Source organism: Schistocerca americana, chromosome 1, assembly GCF_021461395.2.
Source record: "Schistocerca americana isolate TAMUIC-IGC-003095 chromosome 1, iqSchAmer2.1, whole genome shotgun sequence".
NCBI classification, from domain to species: Eukaryota; Metazoa; Arthropoda; class Insecta; order Orthoptera; family Acrididae; genus Schistocerca; species Schistocerca americana.
Window position 1 is genome coordinate 1106005340 of NC_060119.1, and position 13722 is coordinate 1106019061.

General features: G+C 43.9%; 1 protein-coding gene across 1 annotated transcript in view; it reads left to right on the forward strand.

The window, feature by feature from the left end:
• The first annotated feature begins 1583 nt into the window (after positions 1–1583).
• Positions 1584–13722, forward strand: part of LOC124618429 — a 153432-nt gene continuing 141293 nt past the window's right edge. The window contains exon 1 of the transcript XR_006980050.1: positions 1584–1723. The gene's annotated coding sequence lies outside the window, so the exon portion shown is untranslated. The remainder of the gene's footprint in view (positions 1724–13722) is intronic.

The following is a 13722-nucleotide window of genomic DNA, read 5'->3' on the forward strand; positions in this document are numbered from 1 at the left end:
GAATAACATGACAGAATATCATTCATGAAGTCCAATATCAAATGCCTACTAGGCCTACTACAAACAACAAGTTTTAGGTAAGGAAATAGTTTCACATTTCATTCATATGCTCCAGTTTCTCAACCATGAGATCGAAAACTATAAGTACGAAATTTTTGTACAAATTTGTAATCGTTATATTCTTCCATATAATTGGTATGATGTCACCGTCTCGTCTCCTTCCTCATTCTAACAAACAATCTTGTCATCACTAATTCTGTAACTATTCCTGTCATTGTCGAAACTTATTCTCACTTCACTAACCCTGCCAGAATAACTGGTTCAGTTATCCCGCGTTTATTCTCCGGTTAGGTGTTATTACGTGTTCGTACAACGCGTTTTCCACGTTATTCGGAGAATAGAACTTCAATCGGCTGCTAACCGGGAACTGTACTACTGGTCCTTAGTAGTGTAGCGATCTGGCGAAAATTTTCTATCAAAATTTCGTTTTCTTGGATACACCAAGAAGATAATATGTAATCTTTCTTACCTTTTATTCTTATTAGCCGTTTATTTCCACTCTGGTAGTCTGAATCTATGTATTTCACTAATAATTATAACAACGCTGATCATTCGTACACCCGATCAACCACATAAACAAACAGCGATTGACATTCACCCTCTAGGGCTTACTCTGCTCAGCACTTAGCTCCGTTTCCTGCTAGTCTACGGGAAAGTTTTTTTATATCTAGATGTGACGGGGATTCCCCTGGCAGAGACATCACGTACACTATGCGCAACTTTAGAATGTATTCAAAAAGCAATTGGGATGCATCTCAGGATCATATGAATAATCGATAGACCAACGTGCGCTGGATGCTAGGCACTTTGTGAAACAAGGTTTTTTTCTTAAAAAATATGAATTTTCCGCCCCCTGAATTTGCCGTCCGGGGCAGATACCCCGGTCCCCCCCCCCCCTCCCCCCTAGATCCTGGCCTGCATAAAACATTGTCTATGAAGGTATGGTTTTTGGACAAAAGCGTTCCTGAAATGTACTGGCCTGCTCAGATTCCCTACTTGAACCCAACCGAACAGCTTTGGGGACAGTTAGAATTTCAAATTTGCTCCATGCCCCAGAGTCCAACATCACTGCGTTCTGCAGTTTGGGCACTTGGGGAAGAATGGGCTACCATTCCTCCACATACATTCAGACGCCTCACTGAAAGTGTCTCCAGTAGAATTCAAGTCGCCATAAAGACGAAGGGTGAACTCTCCCCATATTAATGTCATCAGACAGATGTCCAGATACTTTCGATCAGGTAGTGTATTGGTATATTGTATTTTGGATGCGGTGTCCATATTAATTACGCCCTGATGCGAGAGTTTTCTGTTTACTACATAAAGGGATAAGCTAAGGGCAGCCTCCTGCTCTTCCCTCGCACTTTGCGCTGGCTCCCCTTACAACGGAAGCCTTCAACCACGGCCTCCTGTAATACAGGCGGCCGTGCTTCAACAGAGCATCACTGTTCACATTTCCGCACGCCCGTCACGGCCACAGAAAGGCGCCACTGTGCCTTGCGGAATGTGATGACGTCAGGTTTGTGCAGCACGCATGCGCAACGCGAGTTCTGTCTGAGAACTCGTTGGCGGGCCGCGCACTGCCGCAGTTCCAGTGCGACATTCTGGAGAAGTGTACAGCACGTGCATCTAACCCCACACAGCAAAATGTTTGGCGGATTCGGTGGTGAGTACCGAATACTGTGCAGTTAACAGTTTCATCTGTATGCATGTATATACTACACCTGCCACCAGTTTCACTTCTCGATCGAATCAATGTTACTACTGCTGCAACAAACGTTTGAAAATATCCGTTGTTTGTCACATTAGATGAAATATGAAAACCATGACAAAAATAGCAGTTACAGTTATTGTGAATTAACTGATGAACTTTAAGAAAATTATTTGCACCGAGATCGATAGTACATTTAGCTCAATATCAACAATGTCTCTGCGTACTACCAGAAAAGCGGCAACAAAACCGAGAGTAGTTTTTCGCTGTTGTCAGGGCAACAGCGAATAAAAAACAAAATGGCCCGCATCTCGTGGTCGTGTGGTAGCGTTCTCGCTTCCCACGCCAGGGTTCCCGGGTTCGATTCCCGGCGGGGTGTTGTGTGCTGTCCTTAGGTTAGTTAGGTTTAAGTAGTTCTAAGTTCTAGGGGACTTATGACCACAGCAGTTGAGTCCCATAGTGCTCAGAGCCAAAAAACAAAATGTGATGGCAACATGAAATAGGTATACCCAACCGCCATCCACAAAAGGAACATCTAGCTCAAAAAGTGCGGGCAGAGTAGAGAGGGAGAAAGAATCTTATGGAGAAACAAAAGTACGTTGTTACTAGGGAAACAAAATATTTATGCCTAGATAGCCCTACTACCTCTATTTGCTGAGTGTGGTGTGTGTCACTGTTAAGTTTCGTAAAATGTTAGTTACCGATTAGATGCAAACAAGACTGCAGTCTTTCGAATTTGTGACGGCGTACAAAAGCTCACAAATTGTTTTGTTTAACGTCTTGCAATTTTCAGCGGCGCACCTAACGCAAATTTAGGATGCTATACGGATCGTATCATTGTCAGTTTACTGATCTATCTTTTTATTTGGGTACCATTCCGAGGAGACTAATAGCTGATAACAAGAGCAGCAGAAAGCGTTCTCAGTATATGTGCCACTTCATTAGAATGTGATGGTAACTGTAGAAAAGATCACAGAGAAAGAATGCAGGTTTGAAGCGAAATCTACAATTCCCGAGCGTTTGTCATTGCCACATTGATGCTGATTTATGAGATGTGAACTGTTGTATTCTGTTGTCTGCAGGGAAGCACGATCTTTGAAATCTAATAACGTTTGCCTGAAGATGAAGAATCCAATTGAACTAGAAACATGTTGTTAGGGTTACATCCGATCGGTTTACCCACGATGTTTGACAGACACATGATGAATTGCGTAACTGAATTAAATTCTCAGAGATGAAACGCATAGAATCGGTGTGTAACGATTTGTCAGGCACAACATTATGACATTATTGCGAAGACAGCTATGACTTTTTTTTTCTTTTTTGTGTTTACTCAACCAACGAAATTACACCATAATTGCGGTGCATTAGCGGTCTCGGTCGTCATACTATATTCAGATCATATTACTGCCGTGGCAGTATACGTATTAGCAAACTATTTGTGCACATTTGTCTTTGAAAAGGCAATAATTTGTTAGTATACGGTTATTGCAGTAATACGATCTGATGCTGAAAACGAAACCAGTAATGTATTTTAACAATGCTGTGATTTATTGGCTGAATACATTTAGAAAAATGCAGTCACATGAAACTGTGTCGGTGAAATCCTTTCAGAACTGCCGAATCTGCATTGTAATGAATGTATCAGACTGGGACCCAAACATAGACCTTGTGCTTTTGGCGATTTGTCGCTTAACAGTGTGGCACATTTTCAAGATTTAACTCGAAATTTCAGTTTTACTACCTGTTTCCGCTCCTTTTGTTGCCTGTTCGGAAAAAATGGAGGAAAACGTAAGGGACACTGAATGTTGGGTCGATTATAAAGCAGCGCTCAAATTGTCTACATGGTTGAAATTCGCAATTAGTCGGAAATTCGGTTTCGTGTCCGTTTCTGACACCTAATTTTCATTTTTCACGACGTATTCACTATATTACGAATTACGTTTAGATCGAATCCTCGTTCAATTCTAGGATTTTTATCTCTCACTTATCGCTTCTTTCATCTCTGGAAAAGTTTATTAATGTGACAAATGCCGTGTTGCACCGCGATTCGGAGTCCACATTAAACTGTACATGTCCCTATAACTAGACATTTCAAAGCTCGGAGGAAGGGAAGGGACGGACATACAACCTCTAAAAGGACGATGCCTAGCAAAGCACGAAATGTCCGAACTAACCTTGTGGTTTGATGACAGCTTTATTTACTATCGGTACTTTACTGGACTACTTTGCTTGTTTTTTTAATATTATTTATAGTACATATTGTAACTATAAACTATGTTTTTAAAAATGAGTATTGAGAAAACTGATGCTTTCATATTTCTACGTGTTAATGGGACAAAGACTAAAAGTTTTCCATCAGGAAGTTTAATAGATTTCAACCAGATCGAGAACAGACTACAGTCAGATTCCTCTTGTCACAGTACTTGTTCTCGGCACCAAAAGGTCATGCATTATTTGAACAGTTGAGATATGATGTTAGGGTACTGTACTAGTAAGAGAAAACTGTAAAATTTGGACTACATGAAAAAGATTGAGGCTAAATGCCATGGCATGCAATTGGGCGATATTGATTGCACTCAACTATAAAACGAGCTTCGGCTTCGATACTATGGAAGCAAAATTTGGTGGAAGCGATAGTTGGTATCAAAGTCGTGACCTAAATTATGGAACACAACAATGAAAATGAAGTACCGTACCACTTTGTCTGTGATTCATAGATTTTGTGAAAGCTTTGCCTCAGTTTGAACAAAATCTCTGCTAAGAGCCCTTGAGAAACAAGGCGATCATTTCAAACTATATAACTGTAGTGCATGTCACATGACGATACGTCAAGAAATTCAAAATTGCAAGAGGAGCCAAGCAAGGACATTCCATGGCACTAGAACTACTCACTAGTGCAAACGAACTTCGACAACGAGTGGAATTACTTAAGAAATAAAACTTTAGTGCGAATCAGTTATAATAAGACTAAAATAATAACCGAACGAGAATAAAAAAGAGTAAAAACGGCGTGCGTGCCTTCCATAAACTAAGAGAGTTTGTAATACCATGCTACCAACGTGTCACAGCGGTAAGTATAAATACACTGCGTATGACAAGTTTTGCCTTATGGGAGTGAAACATGGAATTTTTGATGCGATAAACATTCGAAAACTGAAGATTGCTCCCTAAAGGAAAAGATGCACGTTGAGAGGGGAGGCTGGAAAACAAACGGGCGACGGAAGACGTAAATCTTTACTGTAATGGAAACAGATGTGGCCGGCGATTCCGCGGGATACGAGAAGACTCAACGACGTCCTTCCTAAGCTCAATTAGGATGAATGAGACCGAACATATCGCGTCACTTTCACACGCTTTGTTTTCATCGTCTATTTCTTTGTCTCGGTGCCCTCATAAACCCACTTCTCATATCATCATCCCATGTCCGCCCCGATAGTTGGGTGGTGCCGGCACGGTAGCTCAGCGTGTTCGGTCAGAGGATTTAGCTACCCTCTGTAATAAAAAAAAACTGAGTAAACGGATCAACGAGCAACCTGAACGAGTGTCATCTGACATCCGCCATGAACAAATTCAACGAACAATATAGAACAAAATGAGATAAAAAAAAGTGGTCAGCGTGATGGACTGCCGCCCTAAGGGGCCTGGGTTCGATTCCCGGCTGGGTCGAGGATTTTCTCCGCTCAGGGACTTGGTGTTGTGTTGTCTTCATCATCATTTCATCCCCATGCGGCGCGTAGGTCGCCCAATGTGGCGTCGAATGTAGTAAGACCTGCACCAAGGCGGCCGGACCTACCCCGTAAGGGGCCTTCCGGCCAATGACGCCAAACGCTCATTTCATTTCCATCTGCAGTGCAAGATCTTCTACGTCCAGCACCTTGGATGTACTTACGAATAACGCTAAAGATTTCTCCATCTCCTCCATTTTAGTCGTACGACTCTGGGACAATAATTTGCGTCTTGTCCAAAAGCAATCTGCATTCAAGAAAAGATTAAAGCCTTTCCTGTTATCGTGGGTGTATCTGTATTCTTTCCATTCAACAGCTAGCCGTCGTCTCGGTCACAATGTCGGCACTAACAAAGTTTTCCACGCTCATGTCTATTTCTACTTTTTGTTGTGTCTTCCATTTCATCTGCTAATCTTACCCTATTATTTCTCGTTGTCCATTATCACTGGTTAACTTCTCCAGATATGATTCCTTCTTGGTGCCATAATACATTTCTTTTGGTAAAAGTCATTATTGGCATTCGATAAAAACGTTATGAGAAAATTGCAAACTCAGTGTCAGAAACACTGACATTACTGTAGTGCAATTAACCAGTTACTATCTCTATTATTATTATTTATAGCCCGTGTGCTCCTCACTAGGGATTTCTGGTTAGATGTAAAAGAGAGGGCCTGAAGGCCCACATCTTGTTAGACGAAATAAATAATGGAAGGTTGTCCAATGATATTAGAAGATATCCAAATGAAGAACGAAATGCGTGGAAAAATCTAGAGCAGCAGTGGATGTCAAATGGTTAGAATTAACCGTCAATATTTGTGTGCGTTACATCTGCAACGTCCATGTGATTCATACGCCAGTTAGGATGGTTGCGTGGTCACCATGCGTTACGCCTTCTTCATGGGCTCCTCAGTGGATACAGAACTTACAAGGAAACCTCTCCATCGCACCCCCCTCAGATTTAGTTATAAGTTGGCACAGTGGATAGGCCTTGAAAAATTGAACACAGATCAATCGAGAAAACAGGAAGAAGTTGTGTGGAACTATGAAAAAAATAAGTAAAATATACAAACTGAGTAGTCCATGCGAAGACATAAAGGACAATGCGAGTTCAGGAGCGCTGTGGTCCCGTGGTTCGCGAGAGCAGCTACAGAACGAGAGGTCCTAGGTTCAAGTCTTCTCTCGAGTGAAAAGTTTAATTTTTTATTTTCAGTTTATGTGACGAACTCTTATGTTTTCATCACTTTTTTGGGAGTGATTATTACATCCACAAGAAAACCTAAATCGGGCAAAGTAGAAGAATCTCTTTACCCATTCGCTAAGTGTACAAGTTAGGTGGGTCGACAACATATTCCTGTCATGTGACGCACATGCCGTCACCAGTGTCGTATAGAATATATCAGACGTGTTTTCCTGTGGAGGAATCGGTTGATCTATGACCTTGCGATCAAATGTTTTCGGTTCCCATTGGAGAGGCACGTCCTTTCGTCTACTAATCGCACGGTTTTGCGGTGCGGTCGCAAAACACAGACACTAAACTTATTACAGTGAACAGAGACGTCAATGAACGAACGGACAGATCATAACTTTGCGAAAATAAAGAAAGTAAAGTTTTCAGTCGAGGGAAGACTTGAACCAAGGTGCTGTCGTTCCTCAACTACTCACGCTAACCACGGGACCACGGCGCTCCTGAGCTCACATTCTCCTTGATGTTGCCTATCTGGCGCATGGACTACTCAGTTTGTATATTTTGCTTATTTTTTTCATAGTTCCACACAACTTCTTCCTGTTTTCTCGATTGATCTGTGTTCAGTTTTTCAAGGCCTATCCACTGTACCAACTTATAACTAAATCTGAGGGGGTGCGATGGCGAGGTTCCCTTGCTAGTACCTCGCATCAGAGATCAAGTACTTGTCATCTCACCATAATTGAAATGTAAGATCTCACCTAGTATCTTAGCTGTGCCCGTCCACAAAACATTGGCGAACTCCTGCTGTGCCGCGTACGGAACAAGCTCCCGTGCACTTAGCGCACAATTCAATACCCTGCTGCGTTTGAAGTGAAGCATTTTCATCTGTCAATCTTATAACTAGTCCCCAGAAATTAACATTTATGGTCATTTCCCTCCGTCGATCGGTAGCGTAAATGCTCCTATCTTCACGAAGTTACTCTTCTTTCTCTGTTCATTTCTCATTCCATCACTCCACTTCCTTTTCCCTCTTCTTCTTTACTTGTTATTTATCACGTTCCTCGCTGTATCTATCTCTCTCTCTCTTCCGCCCATTCTCTTGTGTCTATGTGGTAGTAGTGACACGAACGAATATGAACCGTTTTATTGTGCCCTACTTATGTCGTAGTAATTTTTAAATGTCGGATTAGATGTAACTTACATGTTCATAGTACTGAATTTACGTAAATATGTTGAATACCTGCTGTTATATAAGAGAGGGCTTGATGGCCACAATCTTCCCAGCTTATGTAATAAAATAGAAATGGCAGCTGGTGCTGATGATGCTGATCAAGAGTGATGCCTTATTTGCCGAGGCAACATATGGGCGTTAGGTATGTAACCTCGGGAAGAAAATTCGTGGCAGCATCGGGAGAACGGGGAAGTGACATCTGATGCGCACTTTCAGGCATGAGTGCCGAGCGTGTGCTGGTGTGATGGTTGTACCATGCCCAGCCCGAGATTTGCTGGCCACAGCATCCGAGCGGAACAGCGATGCGTGAATCACGGTAGGTTGGGACACTGTTGTGGCTAGGGAAGTGTTAGTCGGCACTTCCTACACAGCGGAGAACGGCGGAGGAGCTCGGCCTATTTCTGGTAAGCCGGCCGCACCCGCTCTCAGCGTCTGACGTCACCGCAACTGCCGCAGGTTCCGGCGAAAAGCCCCATACTCAATGCGCCAGCCTTTGCGCCTCAAGCTCCTTCCAAGTGGGCGTCTATTTTTGCCTGGATCGACTGCTTGCATACTCTGTTCATCGTAAGTTTAATAAGGAAGTAAACTTTGCGCTGTGTTTTCCTCCACGGCTGTTGTTAACGTCATTGGAGCCTTACCACGGAACGTAAATGACTCCCTGTCGCATACAGTAGGTTATCGTCATAGTAGGTTTGTTCTGCAGCCTCGTAGCTTGCACATTGCCTTCTGGCGCATTTAACCAACATCTGCGCCGCCCTGGGATCCGCAGCATGCGAGGATTAAATGCTATTGTTCCAGCTAACCTAACAACCCAACAACAAAACGTCAGATTCCTTACATATGCGATTCTCAACAACTACGAACACCAGGCGGGCAGTATAACTTCAAATTCTATTTAGTGCAGTTTGTAAAGACAGTGAAGACAAACTCGGTAAAAGTCAGTTGTACACTACTCAAGGGGTCAAGAAGAAAGCGAAAGACACGAGAAGGAACGAGCAGAAGAGCAACCTATCGGAAACGTAGGATATTCCCTGCGTCAAGTACGTGTAACGTAAAAGCGTGTAGTCGAGATCTCAAGAGGAGACAGATGTCTTTATTTCTTTTTTCCCGGACACCTTACACAGATGGAACAGAAACTCCGGCAAACTCAGGTATTAGCACTGAAATCTGTCATACTTGTGTAGATAGCGAGTGTTTTTTCTCCAAAATCATCTCGAAGACATCAAGCACAATCTATTTCTAGCTCCTTCTGTGCACATATATTTCCACTCAAACAACACGAAATAACTTCTGTTCAGTGACATTTGAAACAAGAGATACACGATTTAAAAATTGTACGTCAAATAGAGGAATGGGCAGGAAAGGGAAAGGGTGTGTGGGAAGGTAATGACTTCCAGCAGCACAGGGCGTTGTGGATTGCAATGGCGAAAGTTGAAAATTTGTGCCGGATCGAGACTAGAGCCCTATTTATCGCTTATCATCAGCTGTTGCATTAAACGCTTCGGCCATCCGGACACGGTCTTTCACCGATCCAATTTTCCAACTTATCGCATGCTGCAATGCAGCGTCCCTCGTTCGTTGACCTCCTACTCACAAATTATTGATTCCCGTAGGAGTTCGGACGATATTAGTCCATCCACACTGAAGCAAATGCCATGGGGGCGTCACTCTGTCACAAAAATGTATAAGAGTTTAAAAAAATGGTTCAAATGGCTCTGACCACTATGGGACTTAACATCTGTGGTCATCAGTCCTCTAGAACTTAGAACTACTTAAACCTAACTAACCTAAGGACATCACACACATCCATGCCCGAGGCAGGATTCGAACCTGCCACCGTAGCGGTCACGCGGTTTCCGACTGTAGCGCCTAGAACCGCATGGCCACACAAGCCGGCTATACGAGTTAAACATTTACCGCGATGACTGACAAAAACAGTAGACATCCAGTACTGTAGCATACTAGCGTGTCTCATTGTGTCATTCACGCCCAAGCGTGATCCAAGTTTCTGATTGGTGTGGTCCCAGTTTGTGTCTCTCTCTTCTTCTTCTTCTCCTCTCTCTCTCTCTCTTTCTCCCTCTCCCTCCCTCCCTCCCTCCCCTTCCCACTATTACTTGTACTTGCAACCACCCATACTTTTAACGCACCACAGATGAAAATGATTTTAATTATTGTGAATCTGGTAAAGGAGATAAACGCAGGGGGGGGGGGGGGGGGGAGATCAGGACCTACTTGACGCCCCCTTGGATCCGCGGCGTAAGTAGGACAGATTTCCAGTGGCGCCAAAACATCTGTCGTTGTAGCACTTCGCCCTACAGCAAATCGCTGAGCGGGCTTTTGTTTACATTAGGGTTGAACGACGAGCAATGTACACCCGGACATATTTTTTCCGCTCAGATTTAGCACCTTAAAAGCATGGTACTGGAAAGATCCATCACCTTCTTGAGCGGATAAAAATAGCTCTAAACGCATTTTTATTTGACAAGGAAAGAAAAAGAAGTGATTCGGCATTTTTGAATTTTCCACCGCAAAGTAATCAATTGTTTGATGGGCTGTGTGACAACTGACATTGTCATAATGAAGATGATTCGACTTCTATATTTCCTCATTCGTCGATGGCTTATGTAACATTCAGCATTAACTGTCTTCCACTGCAACCAAATAAATAAGCGATCTTCTTTTTTTTTAATGTTTCTCCAATGAACCACTTTTGATTTAGAGTCATTGTGGAACACCTAAACGTTTGATCCTGCGTAGGATATTCCCTGCAATACACTGCCCGATCTAATGCGGAATTGGCCAGTAGATGTCACAAGAAGCGCCCCCGCTGTGTAAAAGGAGGCAGGGAGTCCTGTGTTTGTATCCGAACACAGATATCTAATGCGGAATTGGCCAGTAGATGTCACAAGAACTGCCGCCCCTGTATAAAAGGAGTCGGGGAGTACTGTGTTGTTGTCAATAGAGATTCGAACGATGACCAGTCATTGGACGTAACCTTACTAACAAATCGTATCAAGCTGTAAAAACCGTTCTAAAGGTGCTCAAGTTGATTGTTCGTAATCTAACTGTATAGTGGAAACGCAGAGCAACAATCACAGTAAAACTAAGATCTGACAGACATCATGTATTGACGGAGAGGGACCGTTAAGCATTGTGGGGAGTGGTTATAAAACACCGCATGAAATCAGTGGAAGATGTAGAGCAATGATTATGTGTAAGGAGTTAAAAAGAATGGGATAAGATGGCCAAGCAGCTCCTCATACCCACTTATACTGAAGAGCCAGAGAAACTGGTATGCCTGCCTAATATCGTGTAGGGCTCTCGCAAGCGTGCAGAAGTGACGCTACACGACGTGGCATGGACTCGACTAATTTCTGAAGTAGTGCTGGAGGGAAATGACATCATGAATCCGTCAGGGCCGTCCACAAATCTGTAAGACTACGGTGTGATGGAGATCTCTTCTGAACAGCACGTTGCAAGGAATCCCAGATATGCTCAATAATTTTCATGTCTGGGGAGTTTGATGGCCATCGAAAGTGTTTAAACTCAGAAAAGTGTTCCTGGAGCCACTCTGTAGCAATTCTGGACATGTGGGGTGTCGCGCTGCCCTGCTGGAATTGCCCAAGTCCGTCGGAATGCACAGTGGACATGAATGGATGCAAGTGATCAGACAAGATGCTTACGTACGTGTCACCTGTCAGAGTCGTATCTAGACATATCAGGGGTTCCATATCACTCCAACTGCACACACCACACACCATTACAGAGCCTCCACCAGCCTGAACAGTCCCCTGCGTACATGCAGGGTCCATGGCTTCATGAGGCTGTCTCCGAAACGTACACGTCCATCCGCTCGATACTATTTACAACGAGACTCGTCCGAGGCAACATGTTTCCAGTCATCAATAGACCGATGTCGGTGCTGACGGGCCCAGGCGAGGCGTAAAGCTTTGTGTCGTGCAGTCATCAAGGGTACACGGGTGGGCCTTTGGCTCCGAAAGCCATATCAATGATGTTTCGTTGAATGCTTCGCACGCCGACACTTGTTGATGACCAAACATTGAAATCAGCAGCAATTTGCGCAAGGGTTGCACTTCTGTTACGTTGAAGGGTTCTCTTCAGCCGTCGTTGGTCGTATTCTCGCAGGATCATTTTCCGCCTGCTGCGCTATCGGAGATTTAATATTTTACAGGATTCCTGATGTTCACGGTACACTCGTGAAATGGTCGTACGGGAAGACCTGCACTTCGTAGCTACCTCGGGATGCTGTGTCCCATCGTTTGTGCGCCGACTGTAATACCGCGTTCAAACTCCCTTAAATCTTGATAACCTGCCGTTGTAGCAGCAGTAACCGATCCAACAACTGCGCCAGACACTTGTTGTCGTAAATAGGCGTTGCCGACCACAGCGCCGTATTCTGCCTGTTTACATATCTTTGTATTTGAAATCGCATGCCTGTCTATACCAGTTTCTCTGGCGCTTCAGTGTGTTTGTGTAGTCAGTGCTAAGCGATGCTTGCGATTGTACAAAGAGGGACGCCACTAAACGGTGAATGACTGGAAGCAAGTGATTTGGAGTGATGAAGCACGCTGAACCCTGTGGCAATCCGATGGAAGACTTTGGGTTTGGTGAATTCTAGAGAATGTTATCTGTCATTATTTGTAGTGCCAACAGTGAGTACAGAGGAGATTGTGCTACTGACGGGGTTTCTTTCGTGTTAAGAAACGTCTAAATGCGGAAGGCTATGAACACATATTACAGGATTGTACACTGGTTACAGTAGAGAAAAAGTGAAAAAGTCCCGGGATGAAGATTGATTGTATCAACGTGACAGTGGACCCTGTCATAAAGGAGCATGTGGGAGGCAATTGGTTTTGGACAAAAACGTTCCTGAAATGGTCTGGCGAGCTAAGATACCCGACTTGAACCCAATAGAGTAACTTTGGGAAGAGTTAGAATGTCGACTTCCTTTCAGAGCCCAGCGTCAAACATCTCGATGTTCTCTGGTTTCAGCTCTTGAGGAAGAATGGGCTACCATTCCTGCACAGACATCCTCATTGAAAATGTCCTCAGGAGAGTTCAAACCGCCATAAAAGCACACACCCCATATTAAAGTCTACGAGTAGTTGCCTGGATACTTTTGATCACATAATATACATGTGGACCTGCATGTTCTCTTTATATTAAAGAATGCGTAACCCCCCTGTCAGCCCACCCTCCTTTTTTCACTACGAGAACATACGAAAGTCCCATGCGTTCCGGAATATAGGTGATTCAGTTATATCGATGACGAGCTGCTGCAGAAATCTCGGCTTTCCGCGGCGCTGAGACTGTGAGCCAAGTGGCACACGTGCCCATGGCGGTCACTGCCAAGAGTAGGGCATTATGAACCCGGCCTCACGGGGGCTGTGACAGCCGACGTCCACGTGCGGCGTGACCATTTCTGTGACGTCATGATGTGGAATAGCTTATTGGTTATGGATCATTTCACAGCGCGAACAGCAGATCGGAGCAAAACGGTTTTTCTTAACGTGCTGCTGCGCACCGTAAACTATTGCGACGCAACATCGCTTTATACGTCATGGGCCGAACCAATCAGGCGCCAATTGGAATACAGGTTTCTGAAACGTAAGTGCCGCATTTGGTGGTTTTCGTATTACAAGTCTGTGTGGTACGGATCTACCCAGTATCAACCGGTACCTGTAAGACATATGAAAAACGCACAGTCTTTTGTATGTCTATTACAAGCGCCTATGGTGAGCAGTGCGGTCGCAGATCGCGTTTGTATCTAAGGGTTGGCCCACGTATT